We start from the raw sequence: 17,674 nt of genomic DNA, 5'->3' as shown, positions 1-17,674 counted from the left end.
GATCTTTGACCCCAGATGTCTTGAGCAGAAGACAGCTACTATCTCCAAGTCACACAGAAACATATCAACAGGGGCCAGCCCCACTGCTGAAGGAGCCCATGTTGGGGAAAAGGAGGCTCTAGACAAAGGTGAGTTATCTGTAGGGAATGTCACAAAGTTGCCCCAAGTCCCTGCCCCCTTGTGCTGCTGCTTCTCACCGTGGGAATGGGACTGGATAGCATTGCTCCTTCCAACAAGTAGGAATCCGTGACCCTGGGAAGAAACCAGAAATACTAGATTGTCCTAGTTAACACATTGTCCATTTCTCCAACTGCCACGATGTGACGTGTGCATGCATTGCGCTCAATGGCCTGTGTGTTCAGATCTTTTCTTGACCACATATGAGTGGACTGACCTTGGGAAAATTACTTATCCTCTATGAGTCTAAATTTTCTCATCTGTCTCATAGATATGATAATAATAATGACCACATCATAAGGTTGTTTTGAAGACTAAGTGACAATGCATAAAAAGGATTTAGCACAGTGAATAGCATATAATAAGAGTCCAACAAATGGAATTATTAAAATATTTGTATGTCAACAAAGTTTAGTTTATAAGCAGATGCAAAATAATATATTTCATAAGAAGATAACTGAAGTGCTTTATTTTCTTAAAGCATAATACCGAGAGAGGCTCTGCATAAAAGAGGTGGAGGGCATGGCCTGGATGAGCTAGAATTAGGGCATTTTAAGATGTTTGCTGTGTTCCTGCTGTGCTTTGCTGTAAACACCTTCTGTGCCTTCCTGTTTCACTAGAGTCAGCTATCCAAATAACCTCTGTCTGGATTAAGTTCAGGGTTAAGGAAGTGCAGTCCTCAGGGCTATGTCCAGCATGTGGGAGAGCATGCTAAAGGGGCATAGAAAGCACAGGATACCAGATGTGAGTGAGATTATGAATACTGCAAAAGCAAGAAGTCAGAACTACTGATGAGCAGAAGGGCAAGCCTCCCAAGTGCTCTGAGAAACACAGAGAGATAATGGCTATCCAATTATATGTAATGCAAGAGTTGGAGGAAATTTTCTTTAAATCTTGTAGTAAAATTGTACTTCAGTTGTAACCACACCAGGCTCAAGGACTCTGATGACTTACACACAACTGATACTTAGGTTACAATTATTACTAGTTTGATTCCAAACTTAATAATGTTGGCAAATGATTGCCAAAAATGATGATGGGTCTTGAATTACTCAATTATCTTTGTTTTCATGAAGGCTGAAGGACAGTGCGGTAGGCTGAATATTGGCTCCCCAAAAGTCTCCAAACTTGAATCCCTAGAACCTGCAACTGTGTTACCTTACATGGTAAAAGGGGCTTTGCAGAGGCATTTAAGTTAGGGATCTTGAGATGACAAGAGGACCCTGGGTTATCCAGGTGGGGACAATGTACTCAGTGTAATCACAAAGGCCCTTAAAGAGGGAGGCAGTAGGGTCAGAATCAGAGACCTTGTAAAAATGGAAGCAGGGGTCATGGAGGAGAGAAGATGCTGGCTTTGAAGACAGAGAAAGCGGCCATGAGCCAAAGGATGCAGGTAGCCTCTAAAACCTGGAAAAGGGAAGGAAATAACTCCCCCCGGAACCTCCAGAAGGAACTCAGGACTGTGGATGCCTTGATTTGAGCCCAGGGGACTGGTTTGAGCTTATTGCACATCGTTATGGTTTGCCAGAGCAATAACCTGAGACTGACAGTCAGCGGGTACTATTTTTGCTTGTTTGTTTTACAGGGTTAGATTAATGCACACGCTCCTTTTTTTCACTTTTACTTACAAGTGTTTGGTCACTTGCACGTTGACCAGGACCTTCTTATCTATGAAGTCATATCATTCTATGTTACCTAGTAGGCTTAAAATGTAGGAGGGAAAAACACTGAAATTAATCTTGTTTCAAAGATTTAATTTCTTTCTCCTTTTCAGAAGGATGGAAGGATATAATACAAAAGAATTTAACTGTTCATATATTCATCCTTCTCTTCATCGAACAAACATTTATTGAAGGCCTATTCTGAGTAGAACACATTCAGTAAGTATTGTGATAGGTTATATAAATTTTTTTGAAAACCCACAGCTCTAACTGTAAAGAACCTTAAGATTTCATGGAAGAAAACAGATATGTAAATTATTAAATATGACATATGGGAAATAAAATATATAATATAAGCTGTCTTCAATCTTCATGCATTCAACTGTCAGACATTCTTTATTTTTATACTTGATACATTGCCACTTCCTTTCACTAACATTTATAATATTATTACACTAGGAAAATGTGTTTGAGCTTCCAAACAACTGACAAAAAATAAAATCTTGTAACACAGCCATTATAAATTCAGCAGTCATATCCCTAGACATAAGAGAAATGACAAGTATACATAAAATTGATCTGAAATCATTAGAAAGTCCAGGAAATGGGAAAAATAGAGAATTTTACTTTGTTCTCTAAATGACCAAAAATGAAATGGAAACAAGTAAAAATATTGTAGTAGAATAATATTTTGAAATACTAATAATATTTGAAAAATACTAATGTATTCTCCCGATTACCTGGTTGTCCTTTTCACTGTTTGGGCAGCAGGTTTTGTTTTGTTTCCTGAGTTAAGGTGATGAGATTTGAGACAACAGTCTTGTTTATTACATTCTATTATCACTGGTCTATGAGACCTAATTCTATTTTTCCCTCTAATTTTATTTTTTTCCCTTTCATTCTTACTCCCTACTAACTTTCTCTTCCTGTTCACAGACGTTTACCCTGTTATGGTTCATATATGTCTTTGGTTATGCATGTATATGTGGATGTAGCTTTGGTTTGTGTACTTTAAAAGTACTATGTACTAAAAGAAAACTCCTTCTTTCTTCACTTAAGTGTGTCCAGAATATATACCAGCCTACTGGTATAAGGAGGGGAGCAAAAATATCAGATAACCTTGAAGATGCCAAAAGCAGAAGAGACCAATGCCCTGTTCCTAAGCAGAGACTGGGGAAATGGTAAGACTTCAGAGTTAGGGTTGATTGCTTCCCTGAAAAGATTCATATCCACTTTTATTTCAGGAAATTTTTTTAGTACACAGTTGACCCCTGAACAACATTGGGGTTAGGAGTGCTAACCCCTTGTGCAGTCAAAAATCTGCGTATAACTTTTGGCTTCCCAAAAACTTAACTACTTAACAGCCTACTGTTGGCTGGAAGACTTACTGATAACGTAAACCATCTATTAATACTTATTTTGTATGTTCCATGTGTTTATAGTGTATTCTTACAATAAAGTAAGCTAGAGAAAAGACAATGTTGTTAAGAAAATGGTAAGAGAAAAATGTATTTACCTTTTATTAAGGGAAAGTGGATCATTGTAAAGGTCTTTATCCTCGTCGTCTTCACATTGAGTAGACGGAGGAAGAGGAGAAAGAAGAGCAGTTGATCTTCTGTTTCAGGGATGGCAGAGGTGGAAGAAAGGTTGCATATAAGTGGACTTCGCAGTTCAAACATGTGTTGTTCAGGGGTCATCTGTCACTTCAAATGCATCTTCTGTCCTATTATTGAAGTTTTATTTAACATGGGAATTTTGGTGATGTGTGTTATCTGTCTTTGCCTTTTGTCAATTTCTATTACTTTTTCTTTGATCATTTGTAACTCTTCATTTTCATTTAATTTTGTGGGCTCACTTTATTTTTATCTTTGTTGCCACTTGCGGTACTTTCACAAGTACCTGTTTCCCCCTGTGTCTCTTCCACCTCATATTGGTTCAGTAATGATTCTATGTATTCCCCTCATTTCTGATTTTTCCCAGCTTTTATTTCATCTCATTCTATTTTCTCACTAAATCTTTGCTGAGTTGGTGAATCTTTGCTGCTGCTGCTGCTGCTGCTTCTTTTTTTTTTTTCACAGAGGCAATTGCTACATTAAGATTTTCTCATTTATATCAAACATCCGGTGAGAATTTTTATTTACTCCTTTGCAAAATTATTCCGCTGAGTGTCCCTAATTTGTCAGTTGATTTTCCTGTTTCTTTTTCTCCTCTCACACCATCTTATTTTCTTTCTCCTTCTAGTATCTTTATGTGGGTTCTGAACAGACTTCCTCCTTATTATTTATCACTGAAACAAGTACATCACTCCAGATATCTACAGGAATTAGGGGCCATGAGGGAGGACCAAGGTCTTGTGTCAGAATAGCTGGATAGGCAAGCTAAGTTTTGTTTGCTTCTTTAGCAAGGCAAAGTCTCTCCTCTACTGCCACAGAGAAGGCCTGCTTCAACCAAAACGGCCCCTGTGTGTGGTTCCTCATGTGGCCTAGCCTGCGCCATTTGAAAACAAACCAACTTCTTATATTTAGTGCATGCTTCTTCTTCCTACCATTGTGGACCAGGAACATAGATTTTTGCCCTTTAGGGTGTCACCCTATTTCATGAAATGTCCTTTTGTTCTGGCTCCTTCCAAGGTAAACAGCAGCAGCATGTTATTTTCCTCTGCTTCCTTTGTAAGAATTCACTGCTTTCACCTATATTATGGTAAAGTTTTAACTGACTTCTCATCTTGCCAAAAATAGCTTTACTCTTTTATTCCTCTTTTTCCTCATTGCTTTCGGATGAGTTCTAGGAAAAGTCGGAAATGGCAACTCTACACTACTATTTTGAAACAAATATCTCCTTCTCGAATTTGGACATTTCTTGCACTTGCTTTTCTTCCCCCTCTTCTTTCACTTTATACTCTTCTTTGTGGTTTCATCTTTGCTCACAGTTTCATCTAAATGAAATAACTATTGAATCACCATCTTTTTCTTGCTTTTCTCCTATTGGTTAGTCTCTTTTTGGCCTATTGTCAGTTTCACAGGGATATTCCCAAGAGACTTCCATTATTGTCATTCTCTATATCAATGGCATCACAGGTTCTCCTAGCTAACCTGGCTGAAACGACTGGAATCCTATTTGATGCCATGTTTCTGTTCATTCTGTTTTCAAAATATCTCTTGTCTCATTGTCTCCTTTTTATTTCTGCTAATAAGACCCTAGTCTGGACCCCACATCTGAACACCACCTAATATTCTTGGTTGTCTTATCTAATTAGCCTGCTTATTGTACCACAGTTAACTTCCTTAAATATATCTGATCTGGCTGGCGTGGTGGCTCACGCCTGTGATCCCAGCACTTTGGGAGGCCAAGACAGGCAGATCACACGGTCAAGAGCTTAAGACCAGCCTGGCCAATGTAGTGAAACCCCATCTCTACCAAAAATACAAAAAATTAGCTGGGCATGGTGGCAGGTGCCTGTAATCCCAGCTACTTGGGAGGCTGAGGCAGGAGAATCACTTGAACCTGGGAGGTGGAGGTTGCGGTAAGCCGAGATCGTGCCATTGCAATCCAGCCCAGATGACAGAAAAAATATATATATCTATCTAAAATCTATCTATCTATCTATCTATCTATCTATCTATCTATCTATCTATCTGATCATGTTACTCTTTCCTGTGAAATCTTTGTGGTTCTCCAACACAGAATAATCTCTTTAACCTTCCATAAACTGACATCCAAAGTCTCTACTAACATAAAATTATTGGTTGTTTTCTACTCTTCATTCATCGATTGCTATAACTTTTTTTATTTTTCATTCTTTTCCTGAGAGGACTATTTATTTATCCCCATTTGCTGATGTCATGATTAACTTCCAAGGATCTTCTTTTTAAAAACAATTACTTTTATTTTTTTGATAAATTATAATTGCATATAAATATGGGCTACACAAGGATGTTTTGACATGTGTATACAATATAGAATGATTGAATCGAGCTAATTCAAAGTTCTGCTTAAAGAGGACATTTCAAAATATCCATTTGCAAGTCACTCCTTTCCTTACACTCTCCTTCCTTCCTTCCTTCCTTGCCTCCTTCCTTCCTTCCTTCCTTCCTTCCTTCCTTCCTTCCTTCCTTCCTTCCTCTCTCTCTCTTTCTCTTTTTTTTTTTTTTTTTTTTGTGACAGGGTCTCACTCTGTTGCCCAGGCTGAAGTGCAGTGGTGTGATCTTGGCTCAGTGCAACCTTTGCATCTCAGGCTCAAGCGATTCTGTCACCTCAGCCTCTGGAGTTACTGGGACTACAGGCGTGCACCACCACGCCTGGCTAATTTTTGGTAGTTTTAGTAGAGATGGGGGTCTCACCATGTTGCTCAGGCTGGTCTCAAACTTCTGAGTTCAAGTGATCTGCCTGCCTCAGCCTCTCAAAAGGCTGGGATTATAGGTGTGAGCCACTGCACCTGGCCTTCTTCTTTTTTCCTTTTCTCAACTTATGTGTTATACCCAACAATGCATGCCATGTATGTGTCTGCCTTCCTCATTACTTTTGGATTTCCTGAAGCACAGGAGCCATGCCTTTTTCAGCTTATATTAACCATACTACATAACACAGGTTCTTGCAGAGTGGATACGATTCTTTGACTTGAATTTAAATAAGTTGTGCTAATATATTTCTAGTGTATCCTACTGATTGTATTTGACTTTGAATATGTATATATATTTTTTGAATATATATCCAAATATATATTCAAAATATTCAAGTATTTTATATATATAGTGTGAATATATATCTCAAATCATATAAAATTGTTTCATATATATATATAACTGGCCAATTTTATATATACATATAAAACCAAATAATTTTTTTATTGCTATTTTATAGTAGCTCTAATAAAATGAAATAAATATAAAGTATTTTTTAGAGCCGCTATAATAAAATGTAATAAATCAAGAAAACAGAAATTTATTTTTTATAGTTCTGGAGGCTGGAGATTCGAGATCAAGGAGTCAGTGGATTGGTGTCCGGTGAGGACCATCTGGTTCATAGAAGAAGTCTTGCTGCACCCTCATATGGTGGAAGGGACTGGCTATAAGTGCACTAATCCCATTAGTGAAGACAGAAGCCTCACAACCTAATCATCTCTGAAAGGCTCCACCTTCTAATACCATCACCTTGGTGATTAGAATTCCAATATATAGATTTAAAAGATATCTTTAAAGAAATGTATTCTGAACCAAATATGGCCACCGAGTGGCTTGTGATATAGCCCTCAGGAGATCCTGAGAACATGTGCCCACGATGGTCAGGCTACAGCTTGGTTGTATACAATTTAGGGAAACATAAGACATCAATCAATACATGTAAGATGTACATTGGTTTGATCTGAAAAGGTGGGACAACTCGAAGTGGGAGTTTCCAGGTGGATTCACAGGGCAATTGGTTGAGAGAGTTTATCTAAAGACCTGGAATCAATAGTATTGAGTGTCTACATTAAGATAAGGACTTGTAGAGACCAAGAGGTTTTTTATGCAAATGAAGACTCCAGGTAGCAGGCTTCAGAGAGAATAGATTGTGTCTCTTATCAGAATTAAAAGGGAGCCAGACTCTTAGTTAATTTTCTTCTGGATCAGGGAAAAAGACCTCAAAAATGAATGGGATTCTCTTCAGACTGTAGATTTTCCCCGCAAGAGACAGCTTGGCAGGAATTCAATATATGGATTTTGAGGGGACATAAACATTTAATTAAGCCGTAGCAATATTTAATTTATAGTAATTGTGGTATTTGAAAGCAACAAATCTGTATGTATTGTTTTATTTTTTATTTTTTGAGACAGGGTCTCACTCTGTCACCCAGGCTGGAGTGCAATAGCATGATCTCAGCTCACTGCAGCTTCAACCTCCCGGGTTAGGGTAATCCTCCCACCTCAGTCTCCTGAGTGGCTGGGACTACAGGCACGCACCACCACACCCTGCTAATTTTTTTGTATTTTTGAAACAGAAGAGTTCCTCCATTCTCCTCTCAGGGCATGTGACAGGGGTGTGGCTCACCTGCTTGGTTGCTCCAAATCTCAGACCCGTAGAGGGTAAGGAGAGCATGCAGACAGGAAGGTGCAGAGGCCAGGGCAAGCAATTTTTGGGCTTTGGCCCCATGGCAGTGTCTAGGGGTGGGTGTGTGCAATTCCCAAAGCCCAAGTGGGCATGGGCATGGCTTTTTCAGATTTCCTGCCTGCAGACAGCCTGTGTGTTAATCAGCTCAATGGACCTTCTGCCTTATCACAAGGACAGAGGGCCGGTGTGACAGACTTCTGTATCCTGAGCTCTTGCCCAGTGTCCCAAAAGAATTGAATCACACATGGGCTTGAAGGATAAGTGCAAGGCTTTGTTGAGTAGTGGAGGTGGCTCTCAATGAGAAGGATGGGAAGCCAGAAGCAGGGATCCAGTGGGAAGGTGGTCTTTCCTTGGAGTCGGGCTGCCCAGTGGCCAAACTCTTCTCTGAACGCCCCCGGCGAACTCCCCTCAGCATCCAGATGTCCCTCCTCTTCTCTCTTTCTTGTCATGTCATTCTGCCATGTCTGGTCTGCTGGCCTGCTGGTATCCACATTCAGCTGCTTGCATGTGTGCCCACTAAGGTCCTGGGTTTATATGGGCACAGGTTGGGCCAGAATGGTCTTGGAAAATGCAACATTTAGGCATGAGAACAGGAGTGCCTGTTCTCACTTAGGTCTGTGATCACAGGCCCAATGGTGGACCGCTTGCCAGAGACCCCACCCTCTTAACCCAGCACTTCCCTGACCCCCTTCTTGTATCATTTTTTTGTAGAGATGGGGTTTCACCATGTTATCCAGGCTGGTCTTGAACTCTTGGAGTCAAATAATCTGCCTGCCTTGGCCTCCAAGTATTGGAATTACAGGCGTGAGCCACCATGCCTGGCTTTAATCTGTATTTATTTAAATATTTTTATAATTTTGATTTTACTAATAAAATATTTTTAAGTATTTCATTGAATTTCATTTCATAATATGTAATAACATAACCAAGTAACTTAGCTTCATTTTAAAATGCTTTTTTTCTTCTCTCTGGCCTTGACATGTACTTTGAAGCCCTTTATTTCCCTCCCTTCGCTGGGTACTTTTTGCACTGGGCTAGTTTATCTAATTATGTACTTGCTTAGAAATTACAGGGGCTAATCTTGAAATAAACCCAGCATGGAGATCCGGCTGTGGAATCCTCCCCATCTAGAGATTACCTCAGGCTGGTTCATCTACAACACAGCCATTGTCAAGATGATACAAGTCTGTACCAGACTGACAATAACTCAAGATAGCCATTGGAACAAGACATGCAGACCCTGTCCCCTATGCTGCTACTCTTGTATGTTTATCACACCAAGTTTCCCTTCTTTTTTTTTTTTGAGACGGAGTCTCGCTCTGTCGCCCAGGCTGGAGCGCAGTGGCACCATCTCGGCTCACTGTAAGCTCCGCCTCCCGGGTTCACGCCATTCTCCTGCCTCAGCCTCCCGAGTAGCTGGGATTACAGGCGCCCGCCACCTCTCCCAGCTAGCTTTTTGTATTTTTTAGTAGAGACGGGGTTTCACCGTGTTAGCCAGGATGGTCTCGATTTCCTGACCTCGTGATCCGCCCTCCTCGGCCTCCCAAAGTGCTGGGATTATAGGCTTGAGCCACCGCGCCCGGCCCAAGTTTCCCTTCTTAATTCCTTTACCCAGACCTAAATTTGATGTATATGTTAATTTGCTTTATTGCAGTAATCATTTCACAGTGTATACATATATCAAAGCATAATTTTGTACACTTTGAATATATATGATTTTCATTTGTTAATTACACCTTGATAAAACTAGTTAAAAAAAGAGAACTTAAAACACAGTCAAATGTCATATTTTAGCTTCATCACCTCAATACCAGTTCAATACTTCGTCCTGGTTCTTAACTTACCCAGCTTTGATAACTTGGCCAAGTCTCTTTCTCTTTTTGAAAAAAAATTCGATAGCTTTAGGGGTACAGTGGTTTTTGGATACATGGATGAATTATATAGTGGTAAAGTATGTGATTTTAGTGCACTAGTTACCTGAGTAGTGTACCTCGATATATGCTTTTTTTCCCACTCACCCACTTCCTCTTCTCCCCTTTTCTGAGTCTCCAGTGTCCATTATACCACTCTGTATGCCTCTGTGTTCCCACTTATAAGTGAGAACATAATGCGATTTGGTTTTTCATTCCTGAGTTACTTCAGTTAGAATAATGGCCTCCAGCTCCATCCAAGTTGCTGCAAACGACCTATTTCATTCTTTTCATGGCTGACTAGTATTCCATGGTGTATATATACCACATTTTATTTATCCACTCACTGGCTGATGGGCACTTAGCTTGGTTCCACATCTTTGCTATTGTGGATTGTGCTGTGGTGAATATGTGCATAGGTGTCTTTTTGATGTAATGACTTCTTTTCCCTTTCCTTTGATGCTGCTGGATCAAATGGTAGATCTGTTTTTAATTCTTTGAGAAATCTCCATACTGTTTTTCGTTACAGAGTTTGTACTAATCTACATTCCTACCAGCAGTGTATGTGTTCCTTGTTGTTGTTGTTGTCTCCACATCCATGCCAACATCTATTGTTTTTTGACTTTTTAATAATAGCCATTCTGGCTGGAGTAAGGTGGCATCTCATTGTGCTTTTAAGTTGCATTTCCCTGATAATTAGTGATGCTGAACTTTTTAAATATGTTTCTTGGCCATTTGTATATCTCCTTTTGAGAAAGATCTATTCATATCATTTGCCTGCTTTTTGATGGGATATTTTTTTCTTGCTAATTTGTTCGAGTTCCTTGTAGATTCTAAATATTAGTTCTTTGTCAGATGTACAGTTTGCAAATATTTTCTCCCATTCTCTGGGTTGTCTGTATACTTCGATGATTATTTCTTTTGCTGTGCAGAAGCATTTTCATTTAATCAGATCACATTTATTTATTTTTATTACATTTACCTTTGGGGTCTTAGTCATAAATTCTTGCTCTAGGCCAATGTCCAGAAGAGTTTTTTTTATTTTCTTCTAGAATTTTTATGGCATCAGGTCTTAGATTTAAATCTTTTATCAATCTTGAGTTAACGTTTGTATATGGTGATAGATAGGAATCTAGTTTCATTCTTCCACGTGTGGCTATCCAGTTTTCCCAACACCATTTATTGAATAGGGTGTCCTTTCCCCAATTTACGTTTCTGTATGCTTTGTCAAAGATCTGTTGGTTATAAGTTCTTGGCTCTCTTTCTGCATTGTCTTTTTCTGTTCCATTGGTCTGTGTATTTACATTTATACCAGTAGCATGTTGATTTGGGTTACTATAGCCTTAGAGTATAATTTGTAGTTGGGTAATGTGATGCCTCCAGGTTTGTTCTTTTTGCTTAGGATTGTTTTGGCTATTTGGGCTCTCTTTTTGGGTTCCATATGGACTTTTGGATTTTTTTTTTTCTAATTCCATGAAAAATGATTTCGGTAGTTTGATAGGAATTGCTTTGAATCCATAGGTTGCTTTGGTCAGCATGGTCATTTTTGCAATATTGATCCTTCTAATCCATGAGCATGGTATGTATTTCCATTTGTTTGTGTCATCTGTGATTTCTTTTGGCAGTGTTTTGTAGTTCTGCTTGTAAAGATCTTTTACCTCCTTGGCTTAGTATATTCCTAGGGATTCTGCTTTATTTTATTTTTGCAGTTATTGTAAAAGGAGCTGAGTTTTTTATTTGATTCTCAGCTTGGTCATTATTGATGTATTACAGTGCTACTAATTTGTGTACATTGATTTTGTAATTTGGGACTTGACTGAATCCCTTTATCAAATCTAGGAGTCTTTTGGAAGAGTCTTTAGGATTTTGTAGGTATATGATCATATCATCAGCAAACATAGATAATTTGACTTCTTCTTTTCCAGTTTAGATTCCATTTATTTCTTTCTCTTGCCTGATTCCCTGGCTAAGACTTCCAGTAATATGTTGAAAATAAGTGGTAAAAGTGGGCATCCTTGTCTTGTTCCAGTTTTTAGGGGGAATGTTTTCAACCTTTCCCTACTCAGTATGATGTTGGCTGTGGGTCTGTCATACATGGCTTTTACTATTTTGAGTTATTTCCTCTTATTGCTAGTTTGTTGAGGTTTTTTAATCATAGAAGGATGCTAGATTTTATTGAATATTTTTTCTACATCTATTGAGATGATTATATGGTTTTTGTTTTTACTTCTGTTTATGTGATGAATCATATTTATTGAGCTGAATATGTTGAACTCTCCCTGCATTCCTGGAATGAAATCCACTTGATCATGTTGTATTATCTTTTTGATGTGCTGTTGGATTCAGCTTGCTAGTATTTTATTGAAGATTTTTTTCATCCATGTTCATCGGGGATATTAGTGTGTTCTGTAGCTTTCTTTCTTTCTTCTTCTTCTTTTTTTTTTTTTTTTTGTTATGTCCTTTCCTGGCTTTGGTATCAGAGTAAAACTTCATAGAATGAGTTAGAGAGGATTCTCTTTTTCTCAGTCTTTTGGAATAGTTTCAGTAAGACCAGTACCAATTTTTCTTCAATGTCTGGTAGAGTTTGGCTGTGAATCTTAACTCAAAGTTCACAGCCCAAAGTCTTATCTTAGACAAGGCAAGTCCCTTCCACCTATGAGCCTGTAAAATCAAAAGCAAGTTAGTTACTTCCTAGGTACAATGGAGGTACAGGTATTGCATAAATATGGCTGTTTCAAATGGGAGAAATTGGCCAAAACAAAGGGATGACAGGCCCCATGTAAGTCTGGAATCCAGCAGGGCAGTCAAATCTTAATGCTCCAAAATGATCTCCTTTGACTCCATGTCTTGCATTCAGGTTACACTGATGCAAAAGATGGGTCATGGTCTTGGGCAGCTCCTCCTGTGGCTTTGCAGAATGCAACCTCCCTCCTGGCTGCTTTCATGGGCTGGCGTTGAGTGTCTGCTGCTTTTCCAGGTGTACGGTGCAAGCTGTTGGAGGATCTACCATACTGGGATCTGGAGGACAGTGGCCCTCTTTTCACAGCTCTATTACACAGTGCCCCAGTGGGGACTCTGTGTGGAGGTGCCCACCCCACATTTCTCTTCTGCCCTGCCCTATCAGAGGTTCTCCACAAGCGCCCCGCCCCACAGCAAACTTCTGCCTGGACATCCAGGCATTTCCATACATCCTCTGAAATCTAGGCAGAGCTTCCTAAACCCCAATTCTTGACTTCTGTGCACTTACAGGCTCAACACCACACGGAAGCTGCCAAGGTTTGGGGTTTGCACCCTCTGAAGCCATGGCCCAAGCTGTACCTTAATCTCTTTTAGCCATGGCTAGAATGGCTAGGACCCAGGGCACTAAGTCTCTAGGCTGCACACAGCAAGAGGGCCAACAAAACCATTTCTTTCCTTCTAGGCCTCCAGGCCTGTGATGGGAGGGGCAGCTGCAAAGATCTGTGACATGCCCTGGAGACATTTTCCCCACTTTCTTGGTGATTAACACTTGGTTCCTCATTACTTGCGCAGATTTCTGTAGCTGCAACATTAAGTGCAGAATCTGCTTAATGAGCCCATATCAATAACTTGATCTGGTCCAACTTCATGTTGTATTCAGGCCTTTAGTGGATTGGATGATACTTCCCTACATTGCTAAGGGTGATGTTTACTCAGTTTGCTGATTCAGATTATCCCAGAAGTATCCTCACAGACACACAGATAATATTTTACCAGCTGTTTGAGCACCCCTTGGCCACACCATGTTGACAAATAAAATAACAATCATGCTACTATTTTGCCTTAATTTACTACCTACATGCTTAACTACTGTTTTCAGTTATTTGTAATAATCTTTTAATGAAGATTAAAAATCCTAACAAAAACTATTGCTTGAGTAGATGTTTGTCTCCACTATAGAGGTGAATCAAGGGAGTACCTATAGGAAGCACTTGTTCTGGTGTCATATTTTATATGTCTGGTACCTTAGTTACCATGATTCTAATTCTAAATCTCTTTTGAACATTTTGGGTTCTAGCACTAAGCATCTTTATGGTCATTCTAATAGCCTGGACTGTTTCTCTGACTACCTACATTGTAACGTGCCACTTTCTTTTGGGTTTTTAGTACATTTAATTCATAGGCATTTTATTTTCAGAAAATGTGGAAAGAAGCCTTCGCCAGAGATGACTACAAAATGTCATTTTTGCATTATGCTCAATTCCTGAATGATATGACAGATTTTGTAATACTGTTCACTTTGCTAAGTAAACAAAATTGTGTAAATACTACTTTTACCTTTGTTGCCTCCTTTTGATTTGATCTTTCAATCACAAATACTCTTTTGTAGGCCTCACACAGTGCTGGGGGGTTATATCCTATGAGGTTTCAAATGAACAAATAATTTTTATCATAACTTTTACTTTCATATAAAAGGTTATGAATCGAAGATGAAAGATAGCTCAATAACCTGGAAAATGATTTTATTTTTTTTAAATGAGATCAGTTTGGAAGTGCTGAAGAAGTAACCTTTCAAATTTAAAGTGATCCCCTAGGAAATGCAATAGAATAGCATGTAGACTGAAACATTTCACTAAATAAAATACAAATATATACTTTTATAAATATATGTGACCATGTGTATATATATATATGTGTGTGTGAGTGTATACAGGTTTGAAATGAGCACATTTACATTGCAAACTGTGTGATGACAATAGGTGGTAAACAAGTAAGTTTGATTTGAGTAACGTGCTTACAGACAGATGAATTATACTTTTTCAAGATTTAATCAAATCAAGATTTATTAAGCTCATGTCATGTAGAAGACACTAGCATGAATAAGAGACAGTTTCTGTCCCTAGGGAATTATTGAAGGGCATTATACAAACAGATTTAACAGAAGATAAGTGGAGAAACATAAGTACCAAAAAGTGAATAGTAGAGTTTGGCTGTTTAAAGGGAGAAACAAATTACATTGATTTCGGAGAAATTACAGCAAGTTTGGAGGATCAGAAAAGACTTCAAGGATTATATGTCCTTTTGAAATGAGCCCTACAAAGGTATGGGAATTTTAACAGATATTGATGGGATGGGACAGGAAAATTTATGCTATTAGATACTACAGGTGTTTTTATTTCTCTCTCATCACTACCTTTTTCTCTCTCTGGCCCTCTTCCTCCAAAGCCTCTTTTTCTTGGCCTACTAAGTGAATTTGAGGACACAAGTGAATTTGAGAGTTCATTTTTATTTTTAACACAATAGAGTATTACTATGGGCCGAAGAATAATGGGTAAAAATAAAATGAAAACCTACTGAGATCCTATGCATATATACTTTTTGACTTTGTTTTCTCCTTGCCATTTCTATTCCTATGATTCACACTTCATTTCATGGCACCAAAGTTTGCTCACCACTGCACACCCACAGCCTACAAGTGGCAGGAATTCAATAAATATTTGCTAAATGACTAAACAAATGCAAGTATAGAGGCGAGGAGGGAACAGAGGAAAGCCTAAAGGCTTTTTGTTTGTTCGTTTTGAGACAAGAGTCTCTCTCTATTGCCCAGGCTGGAGTGCTGTAGCATGATTTCGGCTTACTGTCACCTCCGTCTCCCGGGTTCAAGTGATTTTCCTGCCTCAGCTTCTGGAGTAGCTGGGATTACAGATATGCACCACCATGCCTAGCTAATTTTTCTATTTTCAGTAGAGACGGGGTTTCACTATGTTGGCCAGACTGGTTTTGAACTTCTGACCTCGAGCGATCTGTTTGCCTCAGCCTCCCAAAGTGCTAGGAGCCACCGCGCTCAGCTGCAAAAGATATTTGCACTTACAATTCCTTCATTTTATTTTAATAACCTCACATCTTTAACGTTTACCAGTTTTTCTGTAAACTTATTGTAGAATAATTAGAATGTTGACAGGTAAAATGACACTTAACTTTGTTGTAGATGCAGAGCACTTAAAGCCCAGAAAAAATAAAAGAGCCAAACAATGATCTTGCATTATGAAAACACAAGATTTGTATCCTAGTAGAGTTTTAAAATTAAAGTCATCTTATCAAACAAAATATCTTTGTGTAATTTTAAAGGGAATTTTAAAAAGGGAGCATAAGGTGAGAAAATGTTGAATATAAAATTTTGTTAAAGCTTGTGAATATCTGAAATTAAGTGATAATATTTGAATTCACATCAGGTTATTGTCTATCAAAGATGTGACAAGTCTGTGCAACATACAGACATTAGTTAATAGAAATTTAGTCCTTACTCTCCTCAATGTGCCAAAGTCCACAGGCCCCCACAGAACTCTCCCTATTCAACAGTTTCCTGTTAAAAATGGCTGTTGGTGTTTCATACCCTAACTTCATGGAACATATTTATTCCTTACTGCAACTTTTTTCGCTGGTTTATATATTTTCTATTTACATTGCTAAAACCCAATACAGATTTTAATTTCTTTCACAGTATTTAATTGAATTGCTTCTCCTATTTAATTGTGCTTTATAATTATGTAGTTGAATCTACTAAGCAAGGTATATTTAAGGAAACTTTGTTTCCATTTTTTTTCTCTGCTGGAGTTTCTTCCTCCTTTTATAGGATACTACTTAACACACATGTAACTATATATACTTATTTATTTATATAACTATATATAGATAATTGACCCTTGCACAACGTGGGGGTTAGGAATGCAGGTTCCCCATGCAGTCAGAAATCCATGCATAATTTTTGTCTCCTTCAAAACTTAACTACTAATAGTCTACTGTTGACCAGAAGCCTTACCAAGAACATAGATGGTTGATTAACACATATTTTGTATATTCTATATATTCTCTCTCTCTCTCTCTCTCTCTGTGTGTGTGTGTGTGTGTGTGTGTGTGTGTGTATATATATATATATATATATACTTTTTTTTTTTTTTTTTTTGAGACGGAGTCTCCCTCTGTAGCCCAGGTTGGAGTGCAGTGGCGCGATCTTGGCTCACTGCAAGCTCCGCCTCCCGGGTTCCCGCCATTCTCCTGCCTCAGCCTCCCGAGTAGCTGGGACTACAGGCGCCCGCCACCTCGCCCGGCTAATTTTTTGTATTTTTAGTAGAGACGGGGTTTCACCGTGTTAGCCAGGATGGTCTCGATATTCAGACCTCGTGATCCGCCCTCCTCGGCCTCCCAAAGTACTGGGATTACAGGCATGAGTCACCGCGCCCGGCCTATATATTGTATTCTTATAAAAAAGTATCAAGAGAAAACGAAATGTGAAAGAAAATCATAAGGAAGAGAAAATACATTTACTGTTTATTAAGTGAAAGTGGATCAGCATAAAGGTCTTCATCCTCATTGTCTTCATGTTGAGTAGACTGAGGAAGAACAGGAAGAGAAAGGGCTGGTTTTGCTGTCTCAGAAATGGCAGAGGAGGAGAAAATCTGTGCATTAAGCGGACTCCCACCGTTCAAACACATGCTGCTCAAAGGTCAGTGTATATTATAATATTTTCCTCTTTTTCTTAAATAAATGATAGATTATGGCCAATGTTTTCTACCTTACATTTTTAAGCTTAATGATAGACCCTACAGGTAACTCTATAGTATTATAGTAGATATAAATATTTAACAGAATGATTAGGGGAAAAGCCTAAAGTAACACCACAAATAAAATTGCAATCATTTGTAGACTTTTGGAATATATATCAATGGTCAACAAATGTTACCACATACTACGAAAGAGCTGCTTACTAAAAACTATCGTAATTGGTAATCAAAAAGTAATGTTTTAAGCATTTACATCTTAACATAATTTGGTGTGTGTGTGTGTGTGTGTGTATGCTTTAGTGGGCTTTCGTATATTTTA

The sequence above is a fragment of the Macaca mulatta genome, chromosome 11 (genome assembly GCF_049350105.2).
Source record: "Macaca mulatta isolate MMU2019108-1 chromosome 11, T2T-MMU8v2.0, whole genome shotgun sequence".
Lineage (NCBI taxonomy): Eukaryota > Metazoa > Chordata > Mammalia > Primates > Cercopithecidae > Macaca > Macaca mulatta.
Note: the sequence above shows the minus strand (reverse complement) of the source record.